At 45.2% G+C, this 25,047-nt stretch overlaps 1 protein-coding gene across 1 annotated transcript in view; it reads right to left on the bottom strand.

Moving 5' to 3' along the window:
- The window catches only part of SLC1A2 (solute carrier family 1 member 2), a 138,396-nt gene that overhangs the window by 46,796 nt on the left and 66,553 nt on the right, over positions 1-25,047 (bottom strand).

The following is a 25,047-nucleotide window of genomic DNA, read 5'->3' as shown; positions in this document are numbered from 1 at the left end:
CAAGAATTGCCCACCACGGTAACTCTGAGAGGCAAGAATCCCTGCTCTGTTTCCCAGAAAGTAACTTGCTCAGGGTCATAAGGCTACAAGAAATGGAGCTATAAACCCAGATATGTCTGCCTCCAAAACCCGAGCTCTTTCATTCTTGTGTCAATGGCAAAAAGGTGAGTTCTGAATGATCTAAGGTCAGAAGAGTCATGATCTAAGTCATGCTACATTAAAATGCCTCTGAGCTCAAGGCTTCCTCATCCTGATCATGGAAAAGTCATAGATGTTGGTATTCCAAATTATGCCTCTCTTTCGGAAAGGATGGTCTATGTATTTTTTTTAATTGTGGTTTTTAAAAGGTCATTTGCATAATCAGGACTCTGCTAAGTTGCCCGAGTTATGCTACTCAGGGTCAACGAAATGTGGCTTTAAGAGGCACATGACCAAAAAATAAAAAAATAAAAAATTTTTAAAAATTCTTAAAAAGAGGCACATGACCACCTTCATCCCTCAGTGCAGCCCAGCCGTTTTCCAGATAAACCCCATGGTGAGAGTCTGCAGTGGAATCCTTGTTGGGGTAATAAGTACACTACGCCTTTTTCCAGCTTTATCATTTGCCAGGCCAACAAAATTTCAAATTTAAGCTTGGAGATTGGCATAGAGAGGCCTTTTTTTTTTTTTTTTTTTTTTTTTGTACTTTGACAACTTAAGATACTTTTTTGTTAGCTGCCATTTACAATCACCATCACATGATTACAAATTTTTTAGCTGTCTTTAACCCCTAGAAAGACAGGTCACAGACTCTGAATAAATGGCAATACCTTCTAAGATGGGAGGGTGTTAGCCTTACCCAGACATTCTCTCCACAGATTGGAAAAGCCTTCTTTTGGAGCCAATGTCCATTTGCAGATCAGTGGTTTGGAATCACTGGTTATAATGGAAATAGTTTAGGTTTTGGAAATAGGGAGCCTGAGATTCAAATCATGCCTCCATCACTGGCTAGCTGTGTGATATGTAGAAAAAAGGCCTTGATGCCGACCTTGTGGAAATTAAATGTGATTGTGTATGTTAGGGGCCATCATGACACCTGGTGCACGTGGCGCCTTTATCCAGGGAGCATGGAGACACACACCAAGTGAGCATTTATTGAGTTTCTGGTAAGGGTGACATGTAAGTCAGCGGACCTACAGATCTCCACCACCATTTCAACAGGACCCCAAGCTTAGCTTCCAGAGTCTCAGATTTAAGACCAGGGACCCAAACACAACTCCTCACTTTGTTAGAACAGCCTGCTTAATATATTTGCTCCCAAAATGCTTTGAAATTAGGAATGATGTTTCATGGTCTGGTTAGAATACCCAACTGAAAATATTAGTGAAAATATAAGCATCTTGGTCTCCCCTTAGCGGCCTAATTATCTACTCATCTTGTTCGCTTTGGGACAACCTCTGACTAGCTGACATGTGTGCGCTAACGATCGCTCAGCCTGTCTAAAAAAGAAAGTAGGGCATGACTGCTGGCAGCAGGCAGATGAGGGCCAATCTGGTCAGCAAGCAACAAACATCGCTTCCTCTAATCACCAAGCAAAACAGGCAGAAAGGCTCTTTGGACGACACGCAGGGAAAGATGATCAAAATGATCTTTTCTCGCATGGATAGACCATATTTTCAATGTTTCCATTTGGGATCTTTTGATATTTTTAAACATGTCTGTCAGTCATCTGAAGCTCTAAACTGAGAAATGGCCAGAAAAGAAGGGAGGCCACATGTGTCTCGGAAATGGAGAATGGATCCGTTAGCGAGCCTTGGGCATCGCTCTGCCTCCCCTTGAGATTGCCACCCCCGCCTTCTGCTTCAGTCGAAGCCCCTTTGCCACTGAAGTCAGACTCGGGCACATGGCTGGTATTGAAGTGAGACTAACAAGTATTGATCCCAAACATTCAGGCAAGTTCCCTAGGATATAATGAAAGTGCCGGGCATCAAAACAGCCGTGTCAAAGTGAAAACACCCAGATACTAGGGTAACACAGACACTCGGTCCAGCAGTGTGCTTACAGGCCGGTGACACACAATTCTTGGTTTGTTTTTCAGGCCATAACAAAATGTCTCTGAAACCCTGAATCAAAACAGCCACATCAAAGTGGCAGTGTCAAAATGCCATGAACCCACATGTGTTTATTAAGAGGATTCCTGCGACTTCCTCAGCCCCCTTGAAATTAAACAAATGCCCCAGGCTCATAGCAGTTCTTGACATCTGCACGCAGAGAATGATTCGCAAAGTACACCAGGACCCCAGCCTGCATCCAGGAACACAAAGTCCCCTAGGAACTCTTGGTAAAGATTCCACGCCAGTCTAGATCATCACCAGAACACAAGGGGAGCCCGAAATGGGGAATATTGTAGACAACATGTTGTATCATAGAACAATATAGAACTGTTTCTAAGCCTTATATCTTCAGAATATTTTTTAAGATTTTACTTTTTTTGAGAAAGAGAGAGTACAGAGGGAAAGGGAGAAGCAGACTCCCCGCTGAGCAGGGAGCCCAGTGCCAGGCTCAATCCAGGACTCTGAGACCATGACCTGAGACAAAGGCAGATGCTTAACCAACTGAGCCACCCAAGCATCCCCTCAGAATATTTTAAATGTGATTATACAGATACACAGATATATAAGTGTTGCTTACTGAATGCACAGAGTGACAGTGGCAATCACAAGGATACGGGGCACCTGGGTGGCTCAGGTGTTGAGCGTCTGCCTTTGGCTCAGGGCTTGATCCCAGCGTCCTGGGATTGAGTCCCACATCGGGCTCCCTACACGGAGCCTGCTTCTTCCTCTTCCTGTGTCTCTGCCTCTCTCTGTGTGTCTCTCATGAATAAATAAATAAAATCTTAAAACACACATACACACACACACACACACATAAACAAGGATACCCACTACTTACTGAATATTCTATATGATGTCAGATGATCTACTCAGTAACAGCAGAGTAAGGTACAACCCTTGCTATTAAGGAGCTCGTAAGGGGAAACAGAAAGCACACTGCCCAGTCCTTGTTTGCTTTACATGTGGGCCACAGTCAAGCTCTGCAGGGGATGCTGTGCAAATGGCAAAAATGGCACCTAACCTGGCTTTGGGGAAGAAGAGTGTTCAAGAAAGGCTTTTAAAGGCTGTTACGGTCTGAAAAACAAACCCAGGAAGGCTGACACCAGAGTTGTATCTTTAATAATAGATTTAATCCAAATGTCTACATCCGCCGCAGTCCGTGAACCCTGGGAGAGCAGGGCTGTGATCTTTCACAGCTGGCTCCAAGTGCTTGATGAACGTTTGCTCGAAGAAATTAGGAATTAGAAAGCAACTACAAAGGGCACTTTGCTTTCTCCTGGGAACGGGGCCCTTTTATGGACAGACTGGCAGCAACCCGCTTCAACAAGTCTCCTTCCAGTCTTGCCTTGATTCCACAGAGTCCTATGGGACACACAGGACAGGCCCCACGCTGTTCTAGGGGCTAAAGATATCACAATAAACAAAGCAGGCAACTTGCTGTCATAGAGCGTGTGTGTTAGTGGAAGAACAAATAAATGAACACATTTCAAGTGGAGCTACATTCAGGCAGGAGGAGGAGGACGTGTGGGGAGGGGATGTATATTGTGCATCAGGTGGCCAGGGAAGGCTTCCGTGACCAGGGGACATTAGAACAAACACCTACAGGGAACGAGGGGTCTCCCAAGTTAATTACGCAACTTGCCCAGAGCTTAACACATAAACAGAATATCTACACTTGGGAAACCTATCTATCCAGACTAGAGCCTGAAGCTCCCACCAGAGGCAACTCCGGGCGTCTACAACGCTGGGTTTTAGCACAGGCACTGATTCAAATGAAGGCCAAGCCAGTAACACTGCGGCCTGTTACCATCGTGAGCATGACCAGGGCTTCAGCCGTCCCAGCTCCCGGCAAGAGGAATGGAAAGCGGGGTGAGGTGAGCTGGACCCCAGAGGAAGGCTGCTGACAACAGCCTGCACATGTGCCTCCCTGGCAATGATCAGAAAGGGCAAGACCCGACGTGGGCAGGCTCACTGGATAAACACAGTAAACTACTGCAATTGGCCTTTATCTTCCCAATCCTCCCTTCCTTCAACCACTGGTGGCACACACAGAACCAAGCACTAAGGAGCTTAAAAGCCCAGCTGTGCCTTGGTGAGCCCAAATCGAATCCAGCCCGATGCCGTCCCCACCTGGCTGACCGCCTCTCTTTCTACTTGGGTGCCTTCTGGATGGAAGAGTTTAGCAAGACAGTCCCTTAACGTTGGATGTTTCTGAAAACCGGCTCTGCTGGATCGCTCCCCATGGCCCCGCCAAGTAAGGCCATGTGACGGGACAGCTGGTTGGATCACTGAAAACTTGAAGAATGAGCCTGTAATTTCCTTCAGCCCGAACTTCACTGAATTAAGCACACGGCTGTGAATTTTGCCTTCGCTGCCCTGCTCATTCTCACGCAAATCCACCAGAAGGGTCTCAAAAGCAAGCCCAGCTCACCGTGCCAGGCTTCCTCTGTGGCTCAAAAGGGAACATGGAATGGGGCTGGAGCTGTTTTCGACTATTCTCAGAACCTGCTTTGCATTAGCGTGCGACTTCCCTTGCTGCCAAGAGCCTCTAAGAATAGGCTCATTAGATGTGGGGTCGGATTCAGATTTCCTGCCTGCACACACTTCCATGTCGCCTTATCTGGCACCACATTCTTTCTTCCTCCTCCACTGGCTTAATGGGGTGGCACCAGTTCCCCAGGGCACCTAAAAGCAACCAATGTGTTTTGGCCGGGAGGATGTGAGAGCTCCAAAGGCCATCACTATACAGCCCCCTGCTGCCCAGGGCCAAGGACCTGAGGAGAGAAGGCCCAGGAAGTGCCCCAATGGGGGGATACTAGGTCAGACCCTCAAAAAAACACAGCCTGTGGAGGGGCTTTCTCCAGGGCTTTCACCAGGTGGCTGGTGTGTTTGGAAAACAATGCTGGAAATGCCAGTGTTATCAGCTCAGAGCCTGGAGCATCACATAGTGGTGATCACAGCTGTGACTGCCCCACATCTGGGATTTCCCCAGCTCCTAAAGAATACCACCTTTGCTGTCAAAAGGACTGGAATTCCAAGGCAGTGGGCATTTCCAGCCCGCCAGTCCCTCCACCCTCACTAGGTCCTATAAGACCTGGTTGAGGGGCACCTGGGGGGCTCAATGGTTGAGCATCTGACTTGGACTCAGCTCATGATCCTGGGGTCCTGGGATCAACTCATGCATCTGCCCCCTCCCCCCCGCCCCCCGCCCCACAGGGAGCCTGCTTCTCCCTCTGCCTCTCTCTCTGGGTCTCTCATGAATGAATAAATAAATCTTAAAAAAAAAAAAAAAAAAAAGACTGGGGTTGAACGGTGTCAAGGATGCTCACTGAGCAAGAAGTCAGACTCCCTATCTGACAGCCACTGAGTCCTCAAAGACCCCATGAATGAAACCTAACGGTTTATAACCTCCAAATCTGCCTCAGTCCCTACTTCTGTTCATCTTTGGGCTGCTGTGTCCACTTCTGAGATCACAAAAACGCTTTCTAGAAAGGTCCCACTGGTGAACCACTCTAGACTTACAGACGATATTCCTTTTCTAGGGCCTTTTCCTGGACATCCAAAGATCTGGCTAAAGAACATGGTTTATAGTTTACCCAAATCCTGACAGGATTGGACCTGAGGACAAAATGAAACAGGAAGTCAGGAGGCCTGGGTTCTAATTCCAGGCCTGCTGCTACCTGGTTGCGTTAGAAATAGCACAGGGATAAAACATAATTAAAGCTACTTGCCCACGATCAACAGGGAGGGGATAAATTTGTATGGAATGATGAACACAAACTCTACGGAAGATACCAATAAAGTTTAGGAATCATTTTTGACTTTTTTTTTTTTTTTTGGTCCCAGGCTCTTAATCTGTAAAATAAGAGGGTTGAACTAGAAATTCATTAATGTTCTAAGATTCTGTGATTCTCTGGGGGGGGTGGGGAGAGGCTCTTAACTACCCTCGGTAGCCTCCTTTTTAGTCACTTGGGACTGAATAAGCTTAGCGTTTACCATGAGATGAATCATTTCATCAACCATGAGGGGACAGCCCAATTGCTACATATCAGTCCCCACAGGGAGAGGCAGACATGTGACTTAGAGACAGGAGACCAACCAACAGTGAAAATGGTCACCATTTCTTCATGTCCTTACCTCCATGTTTCACTTTCCAAAAGCATGTTTTTGTAGCACTGCTAATGCTGAGTTAGGGTTCAAATTCACTACCACAGTTGAGACACAGGCATCTTCTTAATCCCCCACCCACCCTCACCCAGTTCTCAGTCTAGGTTTCTAAGATGAGCAGCTCAATGCCACAGGAACAGAGTCAAACAGGTGGACCAGCATTGGGACCAGCCAATTGCCAAATTCACCCCTAACTCATTGAGGGACCGCCCTTATCATTCAGAGTCAACTCTCGTGGAATCGGAGATTCATCCACTCACAGAAACATTCAAGAGGAAAAACTGCAGGAAAGAAGTCTTCTTATCATTTCCCAAACCAATGGGCCCCCACTGGATAATGCTGTGAGTGGCAAACACAGAGCCCACTGGGACTTTTGAGTGTCCTCACACATGGAGCCAGGAAGAAGTTACGGGAGACAGTATTCTGAAGAGATTAATAAAAACAACATTCATTTTTCCCAGAAACAGAAGTTAAAGCACCAGCCACCAACTGATTCGCAGCTGCCAAAAGGTTCCTTGGTGGAATACAATTACATAATTACACGGCCATGGGGGTCTTGGTTGAAATCTCCTTTCCCTGCCGTGCCTGGGATAAGGCATTGATTTCTTGGACCACAGCACCCAACTCACTGGGGTAGCGTAGAGCTTCAATGAGATAATACTCAGGAAAGCACTGCAGAGTATGTAACATGTAATTGATACCCAATATTAGTTTCCTTTTTTTGTCTTCAATGCCTACAATGGTGCAAAATGATCATTAAGACCATTTCTTTATAGTTGAGTTTTAGTGAGTTGAGTTTTGGCAACAAAGGATACTTGTGCTTTTTACGAAAAGGAAGTCCCAGAAGAGCCAGAGTGGGTGGGGACCTGGAAAGTTTCTACGCTGTAGGCAACTCTGCTGTGGAATGACTGGATAACCTCTCAAAGAACATTAGGAATATAGTCTTAAATATAAAAACCTCTGGATTTTTGTGATATCCTCCTAAGGTTAGGGATTTAGGCCAGCCTCAACACAACAGATTTGCCCATTTCTGGAAAGGCTCACCACCCAAAACAGAAATAAGACATACCAAGGAACAGGGACCCTCCCAGCCTGGGTAGAGAGACTGGGGTGGGGTGTTTAATCATCTCAAATTGGGAACCTCTTCTAAAAATAAAGATTATGCCATGGCCCAGGAGGACACTGGCCAGCCCTGTCTCCAGAGCCCTGTTACTCCCGAAGTAACTGCTACCCACCTCTGTTTCATCGAACAACATGAAAACCCATTAGGCCACGTCACACAACTAATTCCAGTAAACGGGGAAATTCGTGCGGCGTGCATTCCGGGGTTGCAGTCACAGGGAACTCGGCCCTCATTCCAATCTGCCTTGAAGCAAAAGGTTTCCTCCGGCTAAAATGTCCTCCCCACCCTCCCCTCCCACCCAGCCTTATTAGACTAACTTCTCTTTCTTCTTCAAGACTCAATTCGGGTATGACTTCCCTCGGGAAGTCTTTGTTGACTTTCAGATGCTCCTCCTGCAGCTTACCTGTGCTTACCTGTACTTACCTAGGCTGACCTGTGCTGGCCTATGCTGCCCTTTGTTGAGGTATCTATCACAATTATTTGCCGCCCCCCCCCCCCACACACACACACAATGAGGGCACAGACTTGTCTTACTTGACTCAGTCTCCCTCACACCCAGCATGGTTTCCTGGTATATAGTTGATGCTCAATTTTTGCATGTTGAATGAATGAATGGGCAACAAGATAAAAAGCACTGCAGGGAACACCTGCATTAGGATAACCCATAGGTAGCAGGAAGGGGCAGGGTGACACTGGGTAGAGCTGGCCCTTCCCTACTGGCAGCTTTGATGCGGCTGCCCTGCCCAAAGTGTGGCAGGCCCCAGTGCTCCCAGCACCCTCGGGGGAAGACGAAGCCATGAACCAATCTGGGCTCAGATAATGAGGCCTTCAGGGGAAAAGGGGAAACTGGTGAGGACACAGGAAGGCGCCTTAGGATCCAACTGCCGAAATCAACAGCTCTAAATCTGGACCTTCCAAAATGCCCTTCTACCAAAGAGCCAAAGAGCTTCTTCCCTTTGCCAGAAGGACTCTTCTGGAAGCACTATTCATTAACAGAGCTCTGGATCTGGCCCTCAAGCACGGGAAGTTCTCCTTCTAGCCCCTGAAGCTTCCAGGATGAGCCCTCCTAGCCTGCCAGGCAGGGGAGCAGCTGGGATGTTGACTAAGTGGCTTAATTAGTCACAGTGCCTTCAGGCCCCAGGCAGAAGCCAGGCACGGCAAGCAGTGGCTGGAACTTTCTGGGCAGTTTGGTCACAACTTAACTGTTTTTCATCAGTGTGGTCCTTTCCCTTCTTGAGCCGAGTAGTCTATGTGCCTTTTCTCTCCTTCTAGAACATGCAGCCAACCTTGCAATTGCAGTGTCAAAGCCAAACAAGAAGACAAGTGATCACCATGACCCTGTAAATAGTGAGATTTCCTGGGGCTGGCCCTGGAAACGCCATACCATGCTTTTGTGGGGAGATGTTTCAGGACTCCCTTAAGCTTTTCTGGAGGGCTTCAAAGGTGCCCTTTTGGGCTCCCAGATGCCTGAAATTCCTGCTTGAGAGTCCTGTCCTTTGCATCTCAGTTTGAAGACAGAAGGCCATGGAAAAGGCAACCCCTTCCCCAACAACCCAGCATGAAGGAGCTTCTCAGATCTCTCCCTAAAAACAGGATTTGCTAAGGAGAACCTTGCAAATCTGACATGAGTCCTGGCCAGAACCACACCCAGAAGCCAAGTGAAAGGAGAGGGGCTCAGAACATCAGACATAAACTTTGCCAAGTACATGCTACTGCCCAGGGTCAGTTCTGAAGTCAACTGTGTTTAAAACTCTGTGGCCTCACCAGGGTTTCTGGAATACTAATAATTTCCTTTTTCTTTTTTCTTTTTGTTTTTAATCTGGATGCTAGTTTCACATGTGTGTTCAATTTGAGAAATTTATTCAAGCTGGTCACTTAAGATGTGTGTGTTCTGTATGTGCGTTAGACTTCGATAAAAAGCTTAAAATAAACGGGCAAAAATAAATAAATAAAAATTAAAAAATAAAATAAAATAAATGGGCAAGCTAAATTATGTTGTTGGTCCCCAAATGGCTGATTCCTATAGTGGTGGCTTTGCTGACAAAAGCACAGGTGCTAATTTTGCCCCCAAAACACCTTATACATGGGAGACATGTGAAAGTCTCCTTCAGACGAGACAAAAACAAAACAAAACAAAACAAACAAACAGTGGGATTTGGGGTGGCTTGGGTTATAGAAAGTGTCTCACTGGCCCACAAAGATGTCTGTGGTCTTTATCTTCCTTCTGCTTTCCCATGCTCAGAGCTGCAAAGGTCCTCAACATATCACCTTCCCTTCTCTTCCATAAGAAGGCTCCCTCCAGGCTCTTCTCCTTGTGTTCATCTTTTAAATTATAAACAATAACCAACTGTCCATCAGTTGAATTTATTAGGAAGTCAGTTAATAATATGTTCATAAGTTAACAAGGGCTGATGTCACAAAATGTCATACCCCTCATGTTATTTTGTCTTCAAGGCATCCCTGGGAGGGGATGAATGATCCCACCTTAGAAATGGACATCCTGCAACTTGCCAGAGCTCATAAAACTTAGAAGCGACAAAGCCAGGGTTCGAACAGGTGGTTGAGCAGCCAGGATTAAATCTGTGCTGCCATCTGCCTTTGAGTCCTTGGGGATCTTCTCTGGGCACATCCTTTCTAGGAGTATTTGCAGAGTGACAGGCACCTTCAAACTTCCAAATCCACCAAGGCGCACCCAGAAAAGAAAGCAGAGAGAGTAGCATGGCGGCAGGTGAGGAAAGGGTGAAAGGAGCTCCAGGAAGCCATTGCCTGGTTGCCTACCTGTGACAATGCAAGCTCCTGGCCTCAGAGGTGCCCCGCAGGTACCTATTAACTCCTCCCCTTGGATATCTAGTGTGCACAGGTGCCAACCTATTTCTGGGGTCTCAGGCAGCACTTGCTGATGTGAAATGACCCTGGGCCCCTCACCAGGAAGGACTCCCACCACTCAGAAGGACTCAACTGGTAACCAGTAATAAGCATACAAATTCTGAGGGCTATAATGACTGCAAGTAATGTTTGTGCAAAGCTTACTTTTCTAAGCATTTTATACTTAGGAACTCAATTAATTCTCACAATAACCTCACAAGGTAAATACTATATAAATGCAGCCAGTCCTGAACCCGGAAAGCCAGGTCAGCTCTCTCCAGTCCTAGAAAAATTACTCTTTATACTTGGTAATTTTGTGCTTAGCAATAAACATTGACACTGAGCATGCAGGCAAAAGAGTGATTTTGCTTACAGGGGAGCAGGGGAAGAAGGCAAATGTCCAGTCCAAATCAGAGCCTGGTGTACGAGCTACGCGCCGTCCTCACAGAATCCTAGAATTCTGGGACTGGCGAGGCTTCCAGTCCACCATCAACCTCAGGACCAATGACTATCTGGTCCAGAGGCCCCAAATCTGTCTCTGAATCACCTGTAAAAAACACAGATCTCCAAAATTTTATGTCCACACGTGGATGTTTATGGCAGCTTTATAATTATGAAGTTATGAAATTGCCAAAATTTGGAGGCAACCGAGATGTCTTGCAGTAGGTGAATGGATCAATAAACTTTGGTACCTCCAGACAATGGAATATTATTCAGACCTAACAATAAAATTTTTTTTAAGAAAAGGGCTACCAAGCCATGAAAAGACATGGAAGAAACTTAGACGCACATAACTAAGTGAAAGAAGCTAACCCAAAAGACTACGTAATATATATAGAACATTCTGAAAAAGGCAAAACTACGGAGTTAGTAAGAGGACTAGTGCTTGCTGCGGATTGGGCAAGGGAGGGGGGAACAGGTGAAGTACAAGGATTTTTAGAGCAGCTATACTGTGCATGATTCTCTAGTAGGGGATACACATTAAACATTTGTCCAAACCCACAGAACGTTCAAGGCCAAGAATGAACCCTATGTCAACTATGGACCCAGGGGAGTAACGATGCACCCATGTAGGTTCCTCGGGTATAACAAATGAACCTCACTAGTGGGGGCTGTTGATGGTCGGGAAGTCCTGCAGGTGTCTGAGGACACGGCAGGGGGTGCGTAGGAAATCCCTGTACTTGCTGTTCAATTTTGCTATGAATCTAAAGCTGCTTCCAGAAAATAAAAGCTACTAGGCCAAAAAAATCCAACAAATCTCAAAGCCCCATCTCTGAATATCCCAATGAGCATGTCTGGGCGGGGGCACAGATCTCTGAGCTTTTTAAAAAGCACCCAGGTGACTTCGTTGCAGTCTACGTCTGTGCCAGTGTCTGGTCAGGGACCTGGTACATCACCCGCCTCACCGTCCTGTCACCGCACAGCTTGGGCGACCACAAAGCTCCTCCCTCAGGACAGACCTAGATCTGTTCCCCTGCAGGTTAGACGACCATCGGGCAACGTACTAGCTGCTTCACGTGCACTATTTCATTCCTTCCTCCCAACACTCTCGCAAGGCAGATACTACTACTATTCCTTCTTAGTGGAGGAAAACACTGGAGATCAGAAGTGAAGCCATCTGCCCAATGGCTGGTGAGGGGCTGAGCTGGGGTTGGAAGCCAGCTCTCCCGGAGCAAGAGGCGCACGCTCTTCACCATAACATGACCCTCAACAATACGCAAAGCCTGCCTCCCTCTCCCTCCACCAACCTTGCAGGCCCATGAAGGCAGCTCTTCTCTCTGCTCAGGGTTTTCTGGTCCTCAAGCTCCTCCCCGTCCAGGTTGCAGCACCCGAACCACTTACATCCCCTGAGGATGCGCCTCCGGGACTGGGCACAGCCCTCCAGGTGGGGTCTGGCCACATCCCTGCTCCCCTGGGCGAGTCAAGGCAGGCTTTCCAGCCCTCTACTTGGGGCACTTCAGAACCGGCCAGAGCCCAGGCTTTATCCCACCTCTGAAGGAGCGCTGGGAATAAATAGGGACCATCGACTGACATTTTAGTGTGTGCACAGTAGGCATAATAACGCCCCCCACCGGCCGCAAAATGTCCATGTCCTAATCCCCAGAACCTGTGATGAGGTGAGTGACACAGCCAAAAGGAATTAAGGCTGCCAACCTTGAGGTGGAGAGTTTATCTTGGATTACCCAGGTGGGCTCAGTGTAACCACGAAGGTCTGCACGTGGACGGGAGGCAGGACAGGCGGGAAGTGGAGAGACAGCAGCATGAGTAAGACTCGGCCCTGGCCCCACACTGCTGGCTTTGCAGAGAGAGGAAGGGGCCATGAGCCAAGGGATATGTGGGTGGCTTCTAGAAGCTGGCAAAGGCGAGGAAAGACATTCTTCCTTAGAGCCTCCAGTAAAGAACTCAGCCCCGTGAGACCCACTGTGGACTTCAGGCCTCCAGAAGTGTAAGAACTGTATTGTTTCAAAACACTCAACTGGTGGTAGTTTGTTATAGCAACGATAGAAAACTAACGTGGTCCCCGACCTCAGGCTAAGGGTTTCCTACATTGTCTCACTCCACGTTTACAATAAACCCAAGAGGCAAGACACGGAGACCCTCTTAGTACCCACTCTGCACTTTCTAGAGCTCCCTCCAGAGAGGCAGTGTGCTCAGCCTCTCTGGTGAGATGCAGGCGAACCCCCGACACCGCCTTTCCCCCCTTCTTCCAGCACAGAGGAGGTGCTAGACCCAGACTGAAGCCACGGTTTTCTCTCCTTAGCCAGCCACCAGCTACTCAACACCGAAGGTGGGCCCACGCCAAGACTCTGATGGCTCCTGTCACCCCAGGAGGCATCTCAGGACCACCCCGCCAACCCCGGGGAAGCAGGGGGCTGGGCGCAGGAGCATGGATTTGGGTCTCTTCTTACTTCATTCCTTCTAATTAGCCACTAACAACCTTTGTGGCTCCTTATCAGCTAGTCAGTCCCTGCTGACCCCACCAGTCATCTCCGCTCCCCGAGCCCAGTCACTCCTACACTAGCTCCATACGCTGACCTTACAGTGAAATCAATGGAGCCATCAGGTCACCAGCTGGGAAATCATCTTTAAGAGAAGACTGTGCATTTCTTACACTGGCCACTCACAGAAACAGTCACTTCGCTGTGCCCAAAGTGGACGTGGACATGCCATAGCCCACGGGCCGACTACATCCTCTTTGGTTACCCACTTCCCAGTTTTTAATAGACAGATGCAGTGCTTGGTGTTTGGGGGGTGTAGTGCTTCTCACATGAGAACCTGAAATCTTTTTTTTTTTTTTTTTGAGAACCTGAAATCTTAATGGACTCTTTGATGTTGCTCCTTTGCTTTTTGTTTTTTTGTTTGTTTGTTTGTTTGTTTGTTCTTTGGGGGAGTTTTGGGTTTTTTTTTTTAAAAAGAGAGAGAGGGTGAGTGTGAGCCAGAGGAGGGTCAGAGGGAGAGGGAATCCCCACTGAGCACAGAGCCTGATGTGGGCCTCAGTCTCAGGACCCTGAGATCATGATCTGAGCCAAAATCAAGAGTCAGACACGTAACCACCTGAGCCACCCAAGTGCCCCAGATGTTGCTTCTTTGAATAATCCTTTCCTAAGCCCCAGCTTACTTTTCATGCCTCTACGATGCTGCATTTCACATTTCATCACAACCATGTTGTTTCCTTAATGCCTTCCCCAGTAGATGTTAGATCCTGTATAGGAAAGGCCTGTCTCTTCCCCTGGGCCCAATACAGATTAGATGCTCAATAAGCATCTGTGGAGACATAACGATTTGGAGGTACTAGGGGGACCCAATTCTACAGAGCTGGGAAATGCCCTTGGCAGGAAGTGGCAAGAGTCCTCCCAAGTCAGGCACTGGGTAAGAGGTTCCCCCCATGGGTATGGATTCAGAGAGGAGCCAAACGAAGCACAAGGAAAGGGTGCATGAAACTCCTTAGCCTGGGGTCTCCCAAAGCTCCAACTGACATCCAGCGACCTTGCCAAAAGTAACCGCAGCCTCAAATTACTATGAGTGGACACAACTGAACCTTTTATGCACTTCCTGAAGTCATTCCAGCCCCACCTCCCCTCAACACCCCAGGAAGTGGTCCGGTATGTTTGCTGTGAACCATCAACGCCACTTCATTCCCTGGCAGCTGAGGTGAGTGCCCTTCATCCAGGTGCTTGGGAAGAATAGTTCAATCTTGCTCAACTTGTAAACTCTTTAATTTAGTTCAGAGCAGGGTTTTTTCCTGAGTGAGTGACTTATCTAGCTGGCCCTTAAATCATGACATCAAAGCAAAATCATGCCCTGTCTTCGCTTGAATCTGCTATATCACGGTACGCACAATGCCAGGCACTTATACGTATTCAGTAAAAACTGGTAGTAAAAACTGGTAGGTCGAATTAAGTGCTAGGACAAAACATAGGACTAGGGGCTGGATAAGATCTGTAGTGTTCTCTGAAATGAGTTCCCTGGATCTCAGCACATCCTAGGGCCTTGAGTTAATACAGAAGTGGCAGGCTCTTCCACTGTAGGCAATCTTGCCTCCTTCCTCTACCCACCCTCTCCCCATCTGCCCTGAGGCCGCATTCAGCTCACACTCAGCCCTTTGTGCCTTACTTGGGAACAGATCCAACCCCACAATCCGGTCCTGAGAAATCATTATTATACAGGATGGGGAGAAGAGGAAGAGGGTTTACATCACACACCGAGCAGCACACACATAATAAAACTTCATTGTAATCATCTCTCTCTCTCTCTCTCTTTTTAAGATATTACTTATTTATTTAAGAGAGAGAGAGAGAGACAGAGAGAAAGAGAAGCAGACTCCCTGCTGAGCAAGAAGCCTGATGCAGGGTTGGATCCCAGGACCTAGAGATCATGACCTAAGCCAAAGACAGTGTGGGCCTTGACCCCAGAACCCGGAGATCATGACCTGAGCCAAAAACAGTGCACTTAACCAAGGTACCCCATGTTGGCATCTTTCTTCTTCCTCCTCATACTCCCCAACATGTCTCTCCTCTTCTCTTTACTTCATTTTTCCCTCTCAACTTCCTTAGACCTATCAGCAAAACACAGCCTGATGGGCTATCCAACAGCTGCCCAACTGTTGCTGCTCACACGTGCTCCCAGAGTGGGTCTCGGTCACCATCCCTCCCTACTTATCAAGCGTTCACACAATGTCTCTTACTTACCAGTAAGAAACTATGACCTTGTCCCAGACCATCACACCCAAAATAATGGAGAGAAGTCACTGAATCTATTCCTCCCTTTTACATAAGGATTCTTTTTCTTCATAGATAAGCTTAATAAGTAGTAACTTCAACAATGCCAATGATAACAAGTCGGGTATTAATTCTAAAACCTCTTTCAATTGGCAGCGATAAATGCCAGTAAATTGTGACTTGTTTAAAATTTCAGCTGAACGTCAATGTTCTTTGTTTTAACTTGTACTGAAAATTGTTAGCAGTGCTTACCTGCCCTTTTTTTTTATAAATTTATTTTTATTGGTGTTCAATTTGCCAACATATAGAGTAACACCCAGTGCTCATCCCATCAAGTGCCCCCCTCAGTGCCCATCACCCAGTCACCCCCACCCCCCCGCCCACCTCCCCTTCCCCCACCCCTAGTTCGTTTCCCAGAGTTAGGAGTCTTCATGTTCTGTCTCCCTTTCTGATATTTCCCATTCATTTGCTTACCTGCTTTCTTAAATAGCATCTAAGGCACATGATAAAACCTGAACAACAATGTCAAGCTTTTCTACTTGTAGAGTGTTACAATAAATGCCATATGAAATTTTGGGGGTGTTAGTCCACACAACCATTTCTTCCCCCTCAACTTCATTTTTTTCCCCACCAGGTCTCCCTGTGGGTCTATATAAGTGCTTATAAACTCCAGGGTAACACAAGATTATTGTTGTCTTTATGGTGGTTGCTTTTTCATTTGAATCATTTCACAACATTTAAAATCTAGTAGATTTCACATCAAAATCCAGATTTCTCCCTTCTCTTAAAGTGCTGGAAGATCTAGATACCCTGGAACCTAGATTTCTGAGTGGCAACAATCAGCTAGAACTGAGAAGTGATTCTCCTTTAGACAGACATGGGTTTTCCTATTGGCCACAGTCCCCATCAATCCTTATTGCTTCCCTAACACCAAGGCCAAGCATCAAAAACCATTTGTCATTGTGCTTGCACTATTTTTCTGAAAGAAGCATTAAGAGGCAAGTGAACTGCTCCTTAATTTCACGTACTTTCCTGGCTCCTATTGAGTTAGCAACCTCTGTCCCATTTGACTTCATCATTGTAGAGATGAGAGCTTTCCCTGTGCACTTAGATTAAATCTGCAAACAGGAATGAGTATTTTTTGGGGGGGAGGGGGGCAGGCTACAAAGTAGGCACAGGGTGGTTCAGCAGAGTGAATCATGTTATTACTAAGGATGTCACATAATTTTCAACTTCGAGGCAAATTTCCCAGGGGACAAGCGTGAAAGCATGAAGCCAATGACCTGCAATCTCACCTTTTCTGAGCACAGGCAGAAGCAATACCTGGGAAATAATCAGGACTGGCTAGTGGATTACAGAGAGTGGGACCAGCTTTCATCGTCTTCTCAGCAGACTTCCTTATTATCAGTGGCTCCAGGATCATAACTCTCTAGAGTAATGACTTAGCATGTGTTAAAATGCTGAGAGTAACTTCAGTCTGTTTTTTACAAGTCTAGAGTGGGGAGGCGGGGTATGGAGATTTGGTCATTGGGATGCCAGCCCGTACAGTCAGAAAGACAGCAGCTATTTGTAGTATCTCTGATGGACATTTTATATCACTTGAGAAGTGATTGTTAGTCATTTTACAGATTAGGAAGCAAAATTAAGTAAGTTGCCTGTTATCAAACAGGAAAGGGCAGAGGTAGGATTCCCATCCTGGTCTATGTCTATTAAAAATCTAATCCTTTCTCACTACAACATACTAACTGCAAGAACCTGGAAGCTCATGAGAATGACATTCTTAGATGTTCCTTAGCTATTGCATCATGGGCCTGACCTTGAATTGTCCCAGGGAAAGTGTGTGTTTATGTGTAGGTGTGTATAGATTGAAAGGGCTGATGCTTTTCATTGTTTTATTTTGCCATTTTAAAAAAAGATTTATTTATTTATTTATTTATTTATTTATTTATTTATTTATTTATTTATAAGAAAGAGAGAGGGAATGCAAGCAGTCAGAGGGGCAGAGGGAGAGACAGCATCTCAAGCATCTCCCTGCTGAGCTTGGATCCTGATGCAGGGCTTGATCCCAGGTCCCCAAGATCATGTCCTGAACCAAAATCAAGAGCTGGACGCCCAACTGACTGAGCCACCCAGGCGCCCTATTTTGCCATTCTTGGGTAAACTTGTCATTCACCTGTCTCCCAACATATCCAACCTCAACCTCATAGCTCATAATTCTGCAAAAATATCTGTATTTCTATATCTGTATCTATAAAATTTAGTTATTGAAAGCTATATTCCCTAAGGATGTTGAACACATATGTGGCTTCCGGCCAAATTCTTTCTAATGTCAGCCTTAGCAACAGAAGTTGCAAAATGACAGGAGGCAACATGATGAAGTCACTGGGAACTAATGAGCCGAGGTCCCAGAGCTCCTACGGCCCGCAGTCACTCCTCACCACTTGTTCTCAGATGACATTGATGATTCTGATCCAGAGCAGGCCATTTGGTCTCATTCCATGGCTAAAGAGAATGTTCAGCAAAGGATTTCTCTTTTTTTTTTTTTTAATTTTTTTTTTTTTATTTATTTATGATAGTCACAGAGAGAGAGAGAGAGGCAGAGACACAGGCAGAGGGAGAAGCAGGCTCCATGCACCAGGAGCCTGACGTGGGATTCGATCCCGGGTCTCCAGGATAGCGCCCTGGGCCAAAGGCAGGCGCCAAACCGCTGCGCCACCCAGGGATCCCAAAGGATTTCTAATTTGAGATTTTCCTCTGAGTGATGTGAGGCCTCATTTTTCAGAGAAGGAAAGACTGTCTGTCATGAGTTAGCATGAGGCTCCTTTCAACGATGCAAAGCAAAACTGGTACAGTCCCAGACTTACCCCATAGAAGATGATGGAAAAGGTTTCTGGGTTCCCTAGTTCCCTTTGAAGCTGACCAGAGAGGCAATTTATTGCCTTAATTTTATGCTATTAATTATCTCCTTTTACCCACTGGGTTGGTTATCAATAACAGTACTAATTATAGTACTATCTTTAGGCAGCATACCAGCTCTGGGGTAAGTGACTTCCTTTGCTGGTTCCACACAAGTCTACAAAGGGGTTATTACTGTCTCTATTTTACAGACAAGGAACACAAGGCAACTAACCTGCCTTAAATCACCCACTAAGCAACAGAACCACAGGGCTACACTTAAATCTATCCAATCCAAAGCCCAAGTTTTTAAAGACTATATTCAAGTAACTGATAGCCAATTCAAATACTCCATCTTTTGGTCTGCTCTTTAACACTAACTAGAGTTTAACAGGGGTCGGCAAATCACAGCCCACCACATGACCCAAGAAGTCTACAATATTGATTATCTGACCCTGTACAGAAAAATTTGCTGACCTTTGCCTTAAAAATCAATCAATCTCAAATGCTCCATTCTGTTTACTGAGGTCTCTTTAGTACTTGAGTCCAGAGGATTCTATGACACAGTTTTGATTCATGAAAATATTTCTTTTCATTGATTTATGTAAGTGACCCTGAGTAATAACAGTTGGAAATCAACTTTAGGGAGAAAAATGCTAAAGAGCTGTGCTTCTAAAATACCCACCCTCCTGGATCACTCCATCACTGCTGGTTAACCAAAACCCAAGGAGAGTTTTATCCACCATGAAGAATTTGGCCAATGGGTCTGTCCCACTAAGTGCAGACAAAAGTGTCCATGGATCTCTCTCTGTCCATGCTGATGGGAGATTTGGGAGGAAGCCCTTTACCAGCACGCAAACTGAAGACATGCTGTTTTTAGATGGTTGCCAGCATGCTAAGTCAATGGAAATAGTGACGAAGAAGTAGTAAGTAAGGCAATGAATAACTTGTCGTTTTATTCATTGTTTTCAAACGGAGCAAGAGGTGTTTAGTAATTTTTGTATAAAACAGATATCTGAGTCATCCCATCAGCAGGGAGTTCTCATGAGTCATAAACACATGCTGGTCCAAAACCAGGTCTTTCCACCAGCTCAAGAATATGCCTAGAATCATAACGATACTAAGTCACCATGCTATCCAGTTTGAATGTAAAAATCAGTGAATCTTCACGCTCTGACTCTACCTGTGTGCTCAAATGTACTAGGCACACCATGTGTCCATCAGATAGTGGCTCAAAGCTACAGGAGAAGGGCTGAAGGAAACAGCTACAAATTTCAAAACTATCACTAGTTTGCTATGTAAACCTATACACGTGTCATCTCCTGTGTGAGCCTAAGATTCATCTGTAAAATGCGGTATTAGAATTGGATGCCTCTGTGGTTCCTTCCAGCTCTATAAGTATGTAGAATGGAAGCTGCCCTAATAGTATAGAAACAACCCTTGAAAATTTGGATGACCTATTACTCATAATTCATTATATCCAATTATGCAATTAGTGTTATTGTAATTATCATTAATGTTATCACTGTTATTGGCCTTACAGCATAATAATAATGGCCAGCATTTGTTAAGTATTTTATATGTGCCAGATGTCATTTGTTGAAGTTTCTGGAATAAGTACAAAAAGAAGATTCTATTCTCTGCATGTGCAATCTATCTTTTAGACCACAGGTCAACAAACTATAGCCATGGATCAAATCTAACCCACTGCTTTATTTTGGTAAATAAAGTTTTATTAGAACACTTGATGAGCCAGGCTCATCATTTAACTACTGCCTATGGTGGCTTTTGCACTACAAAGGCAATGTTAAGTAAGTGCAACAGAAACCCTAAAACATTTGTTATCTGTTCCTTTACAGAGAATGTTTGCTGATCCACCTCATTTAGCCCCTATACTGCAAGCCTCTTGCCTACCTAGTATCCATTTACTACTCTTTTGTTCTAGTCTCCCAATTACTCTCAGGACACCTCTTCTCCTCTACTCCTGACCCTCTACGCATCTCCTCTCCTTTCGGTGGAGCTGACCCATTGCCCATCTCAGGCCTGGAGAATCAGGATATTTCATCCTCATGACCATGAAGATTTAGGGGTAGGAACGTGGGATTCAATCCTAAGCCTTTTGCTGGAAATAGTGGCCCCAAAAAGCTCCTTTTTGCTGACATTTCTGAGCTACTAGGATGCAAGTTCAGAGCTGCCAAGAGCCTTCATGGAAATGACTTGCCTGTGCTTTAAAATAAAGAGAGATGGAGAAAAAAAAATGCATCTTGATGATAAGATTTTAGCCTCTGCATCCAACTCTGCCTAAGCTACTGGTAGACTTTTTAACTAATAAGCCAATACCTTTCTTGTTAGTTTAAGTCAAATTAAGTTAGGCTTCTAGTACCTGCAACTAAAACAAAACAATCCTTTGAAATTGTCATAATCATTTTCCCCACTAAGACTTTATCTGCCCCAAATCACATAGCCATGAGTGGCAGAAACTAGGATCCAGGTCTACACTGAGCTCTGCAAGATGAAGGAACCAGTGTCTAGAGCTCTACAGAAGATCTGCTTAGGACAGGGACAGAACCAACAGGTTATTTTCCTATCTTTGAAGAAGGAACATTTCCAATCACATCTCTGTTCTTTAGAGGGCAGCTCTTTGGGAATTATCCTGTTTTCCACTTCTGACTATCCCAAGACAAGGTCCAGCAGAGTCCTGGATCCTCATGTGGTAACTTGGAGGAAGTTGTAACGGAAAGTGGTATCATAGCCATTTCTCAGCCCTTCATTCTTGCTATACTTAACAGGGGGGAAAAGTGCCATTGAGAAAACTGACCTCCTCCTGTTAACACACTCAGCTGCTCAGCAATCAACATATGTGTAATCAGGCAGTCTTAATGCAGGGAGCAGGAGTGTGGGTGAGGACCCTTCTCAGGCAAGGAATGAATGAAAGCAGCCTTTGAAGAAGCACAGATTCTGTGAAATCTCACCTAACTTGAACTATCCATCCAGCAGGACATTGTAGGGGAGCAGAATAGGCCACCCCAAAATAGGCCTCTTTGGCACAAGAATTATTTTCAGCTGAAGGCAATCGAGACCTACCAGACTCAGGAAAAGCTTTTTACCTCCTAAACTGCCTAAAAGAATTCAGAAAGCAGGTCTGTACCAGGAAGGGAACTATTATCAGAGATAACATTTTCGTCTGCAAGACTTATCTGTACAGCAGGGCAAACACATTTTTTACCAGACATTTGCTCTTCTTCTTTTTCTGGTTATTGTTGCCTTTCTCCTCCTTGAAGCCCCATCTCTTCCTTTAGCTCAGGATGGCATGTACGTCTCAATTGCCTGGCTGCCTTTGGGTCTCATAGCTTTGTGGGGCTCCTGGACATACATATACAATTACATTTGTTTTTTTTTTTTTTTTTTTTTACAGTTTTATTTATTTTTTATTGGTGTTCAATTTACTAACATACAGAATAACACCCAGTGCCCGTCACCCATTCACTCCCACCCCCCGCCCTCCTCCCCTTCCAACACCCCTAGTTCGTTTCCCAGAGTTAGCAGTCTTTACGTTCTGTCTCACATTTGTTTTTCTTTTTGTTACAGGGTGGAGTCGGGGGGTCTCAGTCAAGAACCTAGAAGGGCAGAGGAAAAAAATACATTTCCTCCTCTACTGTATCTTCTTATATTCTGCTTTAAAGAGAAAGAATCCAGAAGAAATAGTCTAGCACAGGGTATGGAAACAATCTCTCAGAAAGGTCTTTGGTTGGTGTGTGACCCAATGGTACACCTTCACCAGGTGTAGAACTTTAGAATAAGAACCAGACCTCAGAGAGGCATCGTAGGGGACATGCAAGATCCTCTGTCAGGAGTGTAACTGGCCCCAACACACCAAACCAAGAGAGTGAATTTCAGAATTTTGAATGATTTTCAACCATAAGAGTTAAGCTTAAGTTGAGATGGAGGATGGATGGATGAATGGATGGATGAATGGATGGATGGATGGATGGACAGATGGATTACAGATAATATTTCTGGAAGGATAGGACACTATTAATAGCAGTGGCCTCTGAGGCAAAGAATGAGTACATAGGCATCTCAGGTGAGAGAGGGACTCACGGATCCCTACATACTCTTTAGTACGGTCTGAATGTTATCCCATGTGTGTTTATTACTTTTTCAATAGGAAGATTAAAAATAAGAGGGAATTACCAAAAATATATTTAACAACAAACCCCTTTTAGTTCTATCTTCTAGTGACCCTAAAAGTTAAATGACCAGAGCCCCATTTCTCTGGGCTGCCTGGATAAGCTTTTTCCTTCGAGGCTTTGTTATACTGGCCAAGCAGACATTCACCCTGGTGTGAGTTTTGCTCACGTGTCACTTCCTAAGCAGAGAGGAGACACAGGACCAAGCTCGTGCCAGGCAAACATGTTACACGAGACCTGTTGTTTTTGGGTCTACCCTCGTTCAGAGGTAAAGGTGAAAGGGTGACATCAGGGAGTCCAAAGTTCCAGCCACAAAAACTCCAGTCCATTTGCACACAGCCAGGGACAGGACAGGGCTTCCCTGGCCCAGAGATCAAAGGGGTGGACTCAGCCTGCCTTGACTCTAAGGTACTTGAAGTTCTTGGAATGATCTGAGCTCCCCATCGACCTCACTACAGCCAGTGGGCAAAATTTAAGACTTCAAGAGAATAGGACATGAAGCGGACTGTGCAGGGTGACTGTGAGTCACTCTGTCCCCCACCCTAGGTATACACATGTACAGGTGCTTTCCATAGGAAGAAGCTGAGTGGGCTTTATGGCTCGGTGCTACTGCTCTCTAGCTGAATGAACCTCAGCAACCCACTCTGATCCCTAGAGCCTGTTCCCTTATCCATTCAAGGAAAGAGGATTGTAGAGAAGCTTAAATTAGATGGCGAGCATTTCTTCTACAAGCCTGCCACATAACAGCAATACTGTCCTTTTCTTTCCCCCTTCCCTTCGCCTATTTCAGAAATAAAGAAATGCTTTTTAAAGAACTCAATTGGCTGAAAGACAACAAACTTCTATCAAAATGAACCTTCAGACTTCTTAGAAAACTCTGCAGATGCTCCGAAGAGATTCAGGTCTCCCGGCTCTTACGTAATAAGTTACGTAAGGGTCATCTTATTCCCCCAGCGTGCCCTCCCGGATTACATTGTGCAGGCTAAGGTCAAAAGGAAATTATGTAAGCATAATCCTAGGAAATCGGCATCCAAAGCAGGGCCCAGTTCAAGAAGCAAACCAGCAGGACGTTACCGTGATTCTCACAGGCCACAAACTGCTAAAAGTATAAAACACAGTTTGAGTACCTTCGGTTGAGAGCTGGGGAGGGACTCCTGGAAATATTTTGTAAATGGTGAATCATGGGGTCAAACAATCTGAATAGAGGCAGGTTTTGCAATAGAGCAGGGTCTTGAAGGTTATCTGCATAAGCTGCATATTAACTGCCTCACTGGGAGGTCCCGGCAAGGTGCCAGAGAGGCAGGGGGAGGAGCCCTGGAATTGTGACTTGGGGCAGGCACACTTTACCTACAAGGATGAAACTATTTCAATATTTTAACTACTGGCTGCATATCTGCCCTGGAGGAGAGGCATTTCTGAAACAGTCCTACAAGTGAAAATGTTTGAAACCATGTCAAAAAACCACCAACATACAGCACTGTACGTAAAGATCCTCAACCATCTTAGAAATCAGAGCAAAGGAAATTAAAATCATTTACACATCAAATTCGCAAAACTTTCTCAAATTCGTCACATCTCTGATTGGCAGGGACATGGGAAATTAAACGTGGGTGTCTATGTTGGTAAGACCAGGGTGGAAGGAGGGTCAATTTGGTAGTTTTTTTTTTTTTTAATTTTTTTAATTTATTTATGATAGTCACACACACACAGAGAGAGAGAGAGAGGCAGAGACACAGGCAGAGGGAGAAGCAGGCTCCATGCACCGGGAGCCCGATGTGGGATTCGATCCCGGGTCTCCAGGATCGGGCCCTGGGCCAAAGGCAGGCACCAAACCGCTGCGCCACCCAGGGATCCCTGGTAGTTTTCATCAAAATAAAAAGTCTGCAATACCCTTTGACCCAGCAAAAATATTTTTCTTAAAATCTGTCCTGGAGAACTACGTGTGCGCATACACAAAGACGTATATTCTTCGCAGACTTGTTTGTAACAGTAAAAACTGGGAAGTAACCTGACTTCCACCAAATAAAGGAGTGACTGACTATATTCAGGTATGTTTTGATGCAATGAAAGACTATGTTCCTGTTGAAAAGAATGATGCATTGACATATGAACTGACATGGAAAAATGTCCAAAATATAGATATATAAAAATTATTCATGAACTTGTACATTTACAATGCATGGAGAGAAATTCTGGAAGAAGCAAAAAGCTATTTGTAGAGGTTACCTCTGGAAATGGGACTGGGCTTCAGAATCAGGTATATAAGGGGTCTTTTTATGTTTGTGGAGGGGTTTTTTGGTAGGTTTTAGCTTTTAAAACAATGTTATGTTCCTGTATTATACTGTATAATTAAAATTTCTAGAAAAAAGTAAAATAAATTAAAAAAATAAAATTTCTTTTGATAAATGATGAATGAGCCATCTAAAATGTTTGGAAGAGAACAGTGTTCTGTTTTTTAATGCAGGAAAACACTAACTTTTCCAAAGATGAGTCTC

This window comes from Canis lupus, chromosome 18, assembly GCF_011100685.1.
Source record: "Canis lupus familiaris isolate Mischka breed German Shepherd chromosome 18, alternate assembly UU_Cfam_GSD_1.0, whole genome shotgun sequence".
NCBI lineage: Eukaryota > Metazoa > Chordata > Mammalia > Carnivora > Canidae > Canis > Canis lupus.
Note: the sequence above shows the minus strand (reverse complement) of the source record. Positions and strands in the feature narration are given on the sequence as shown.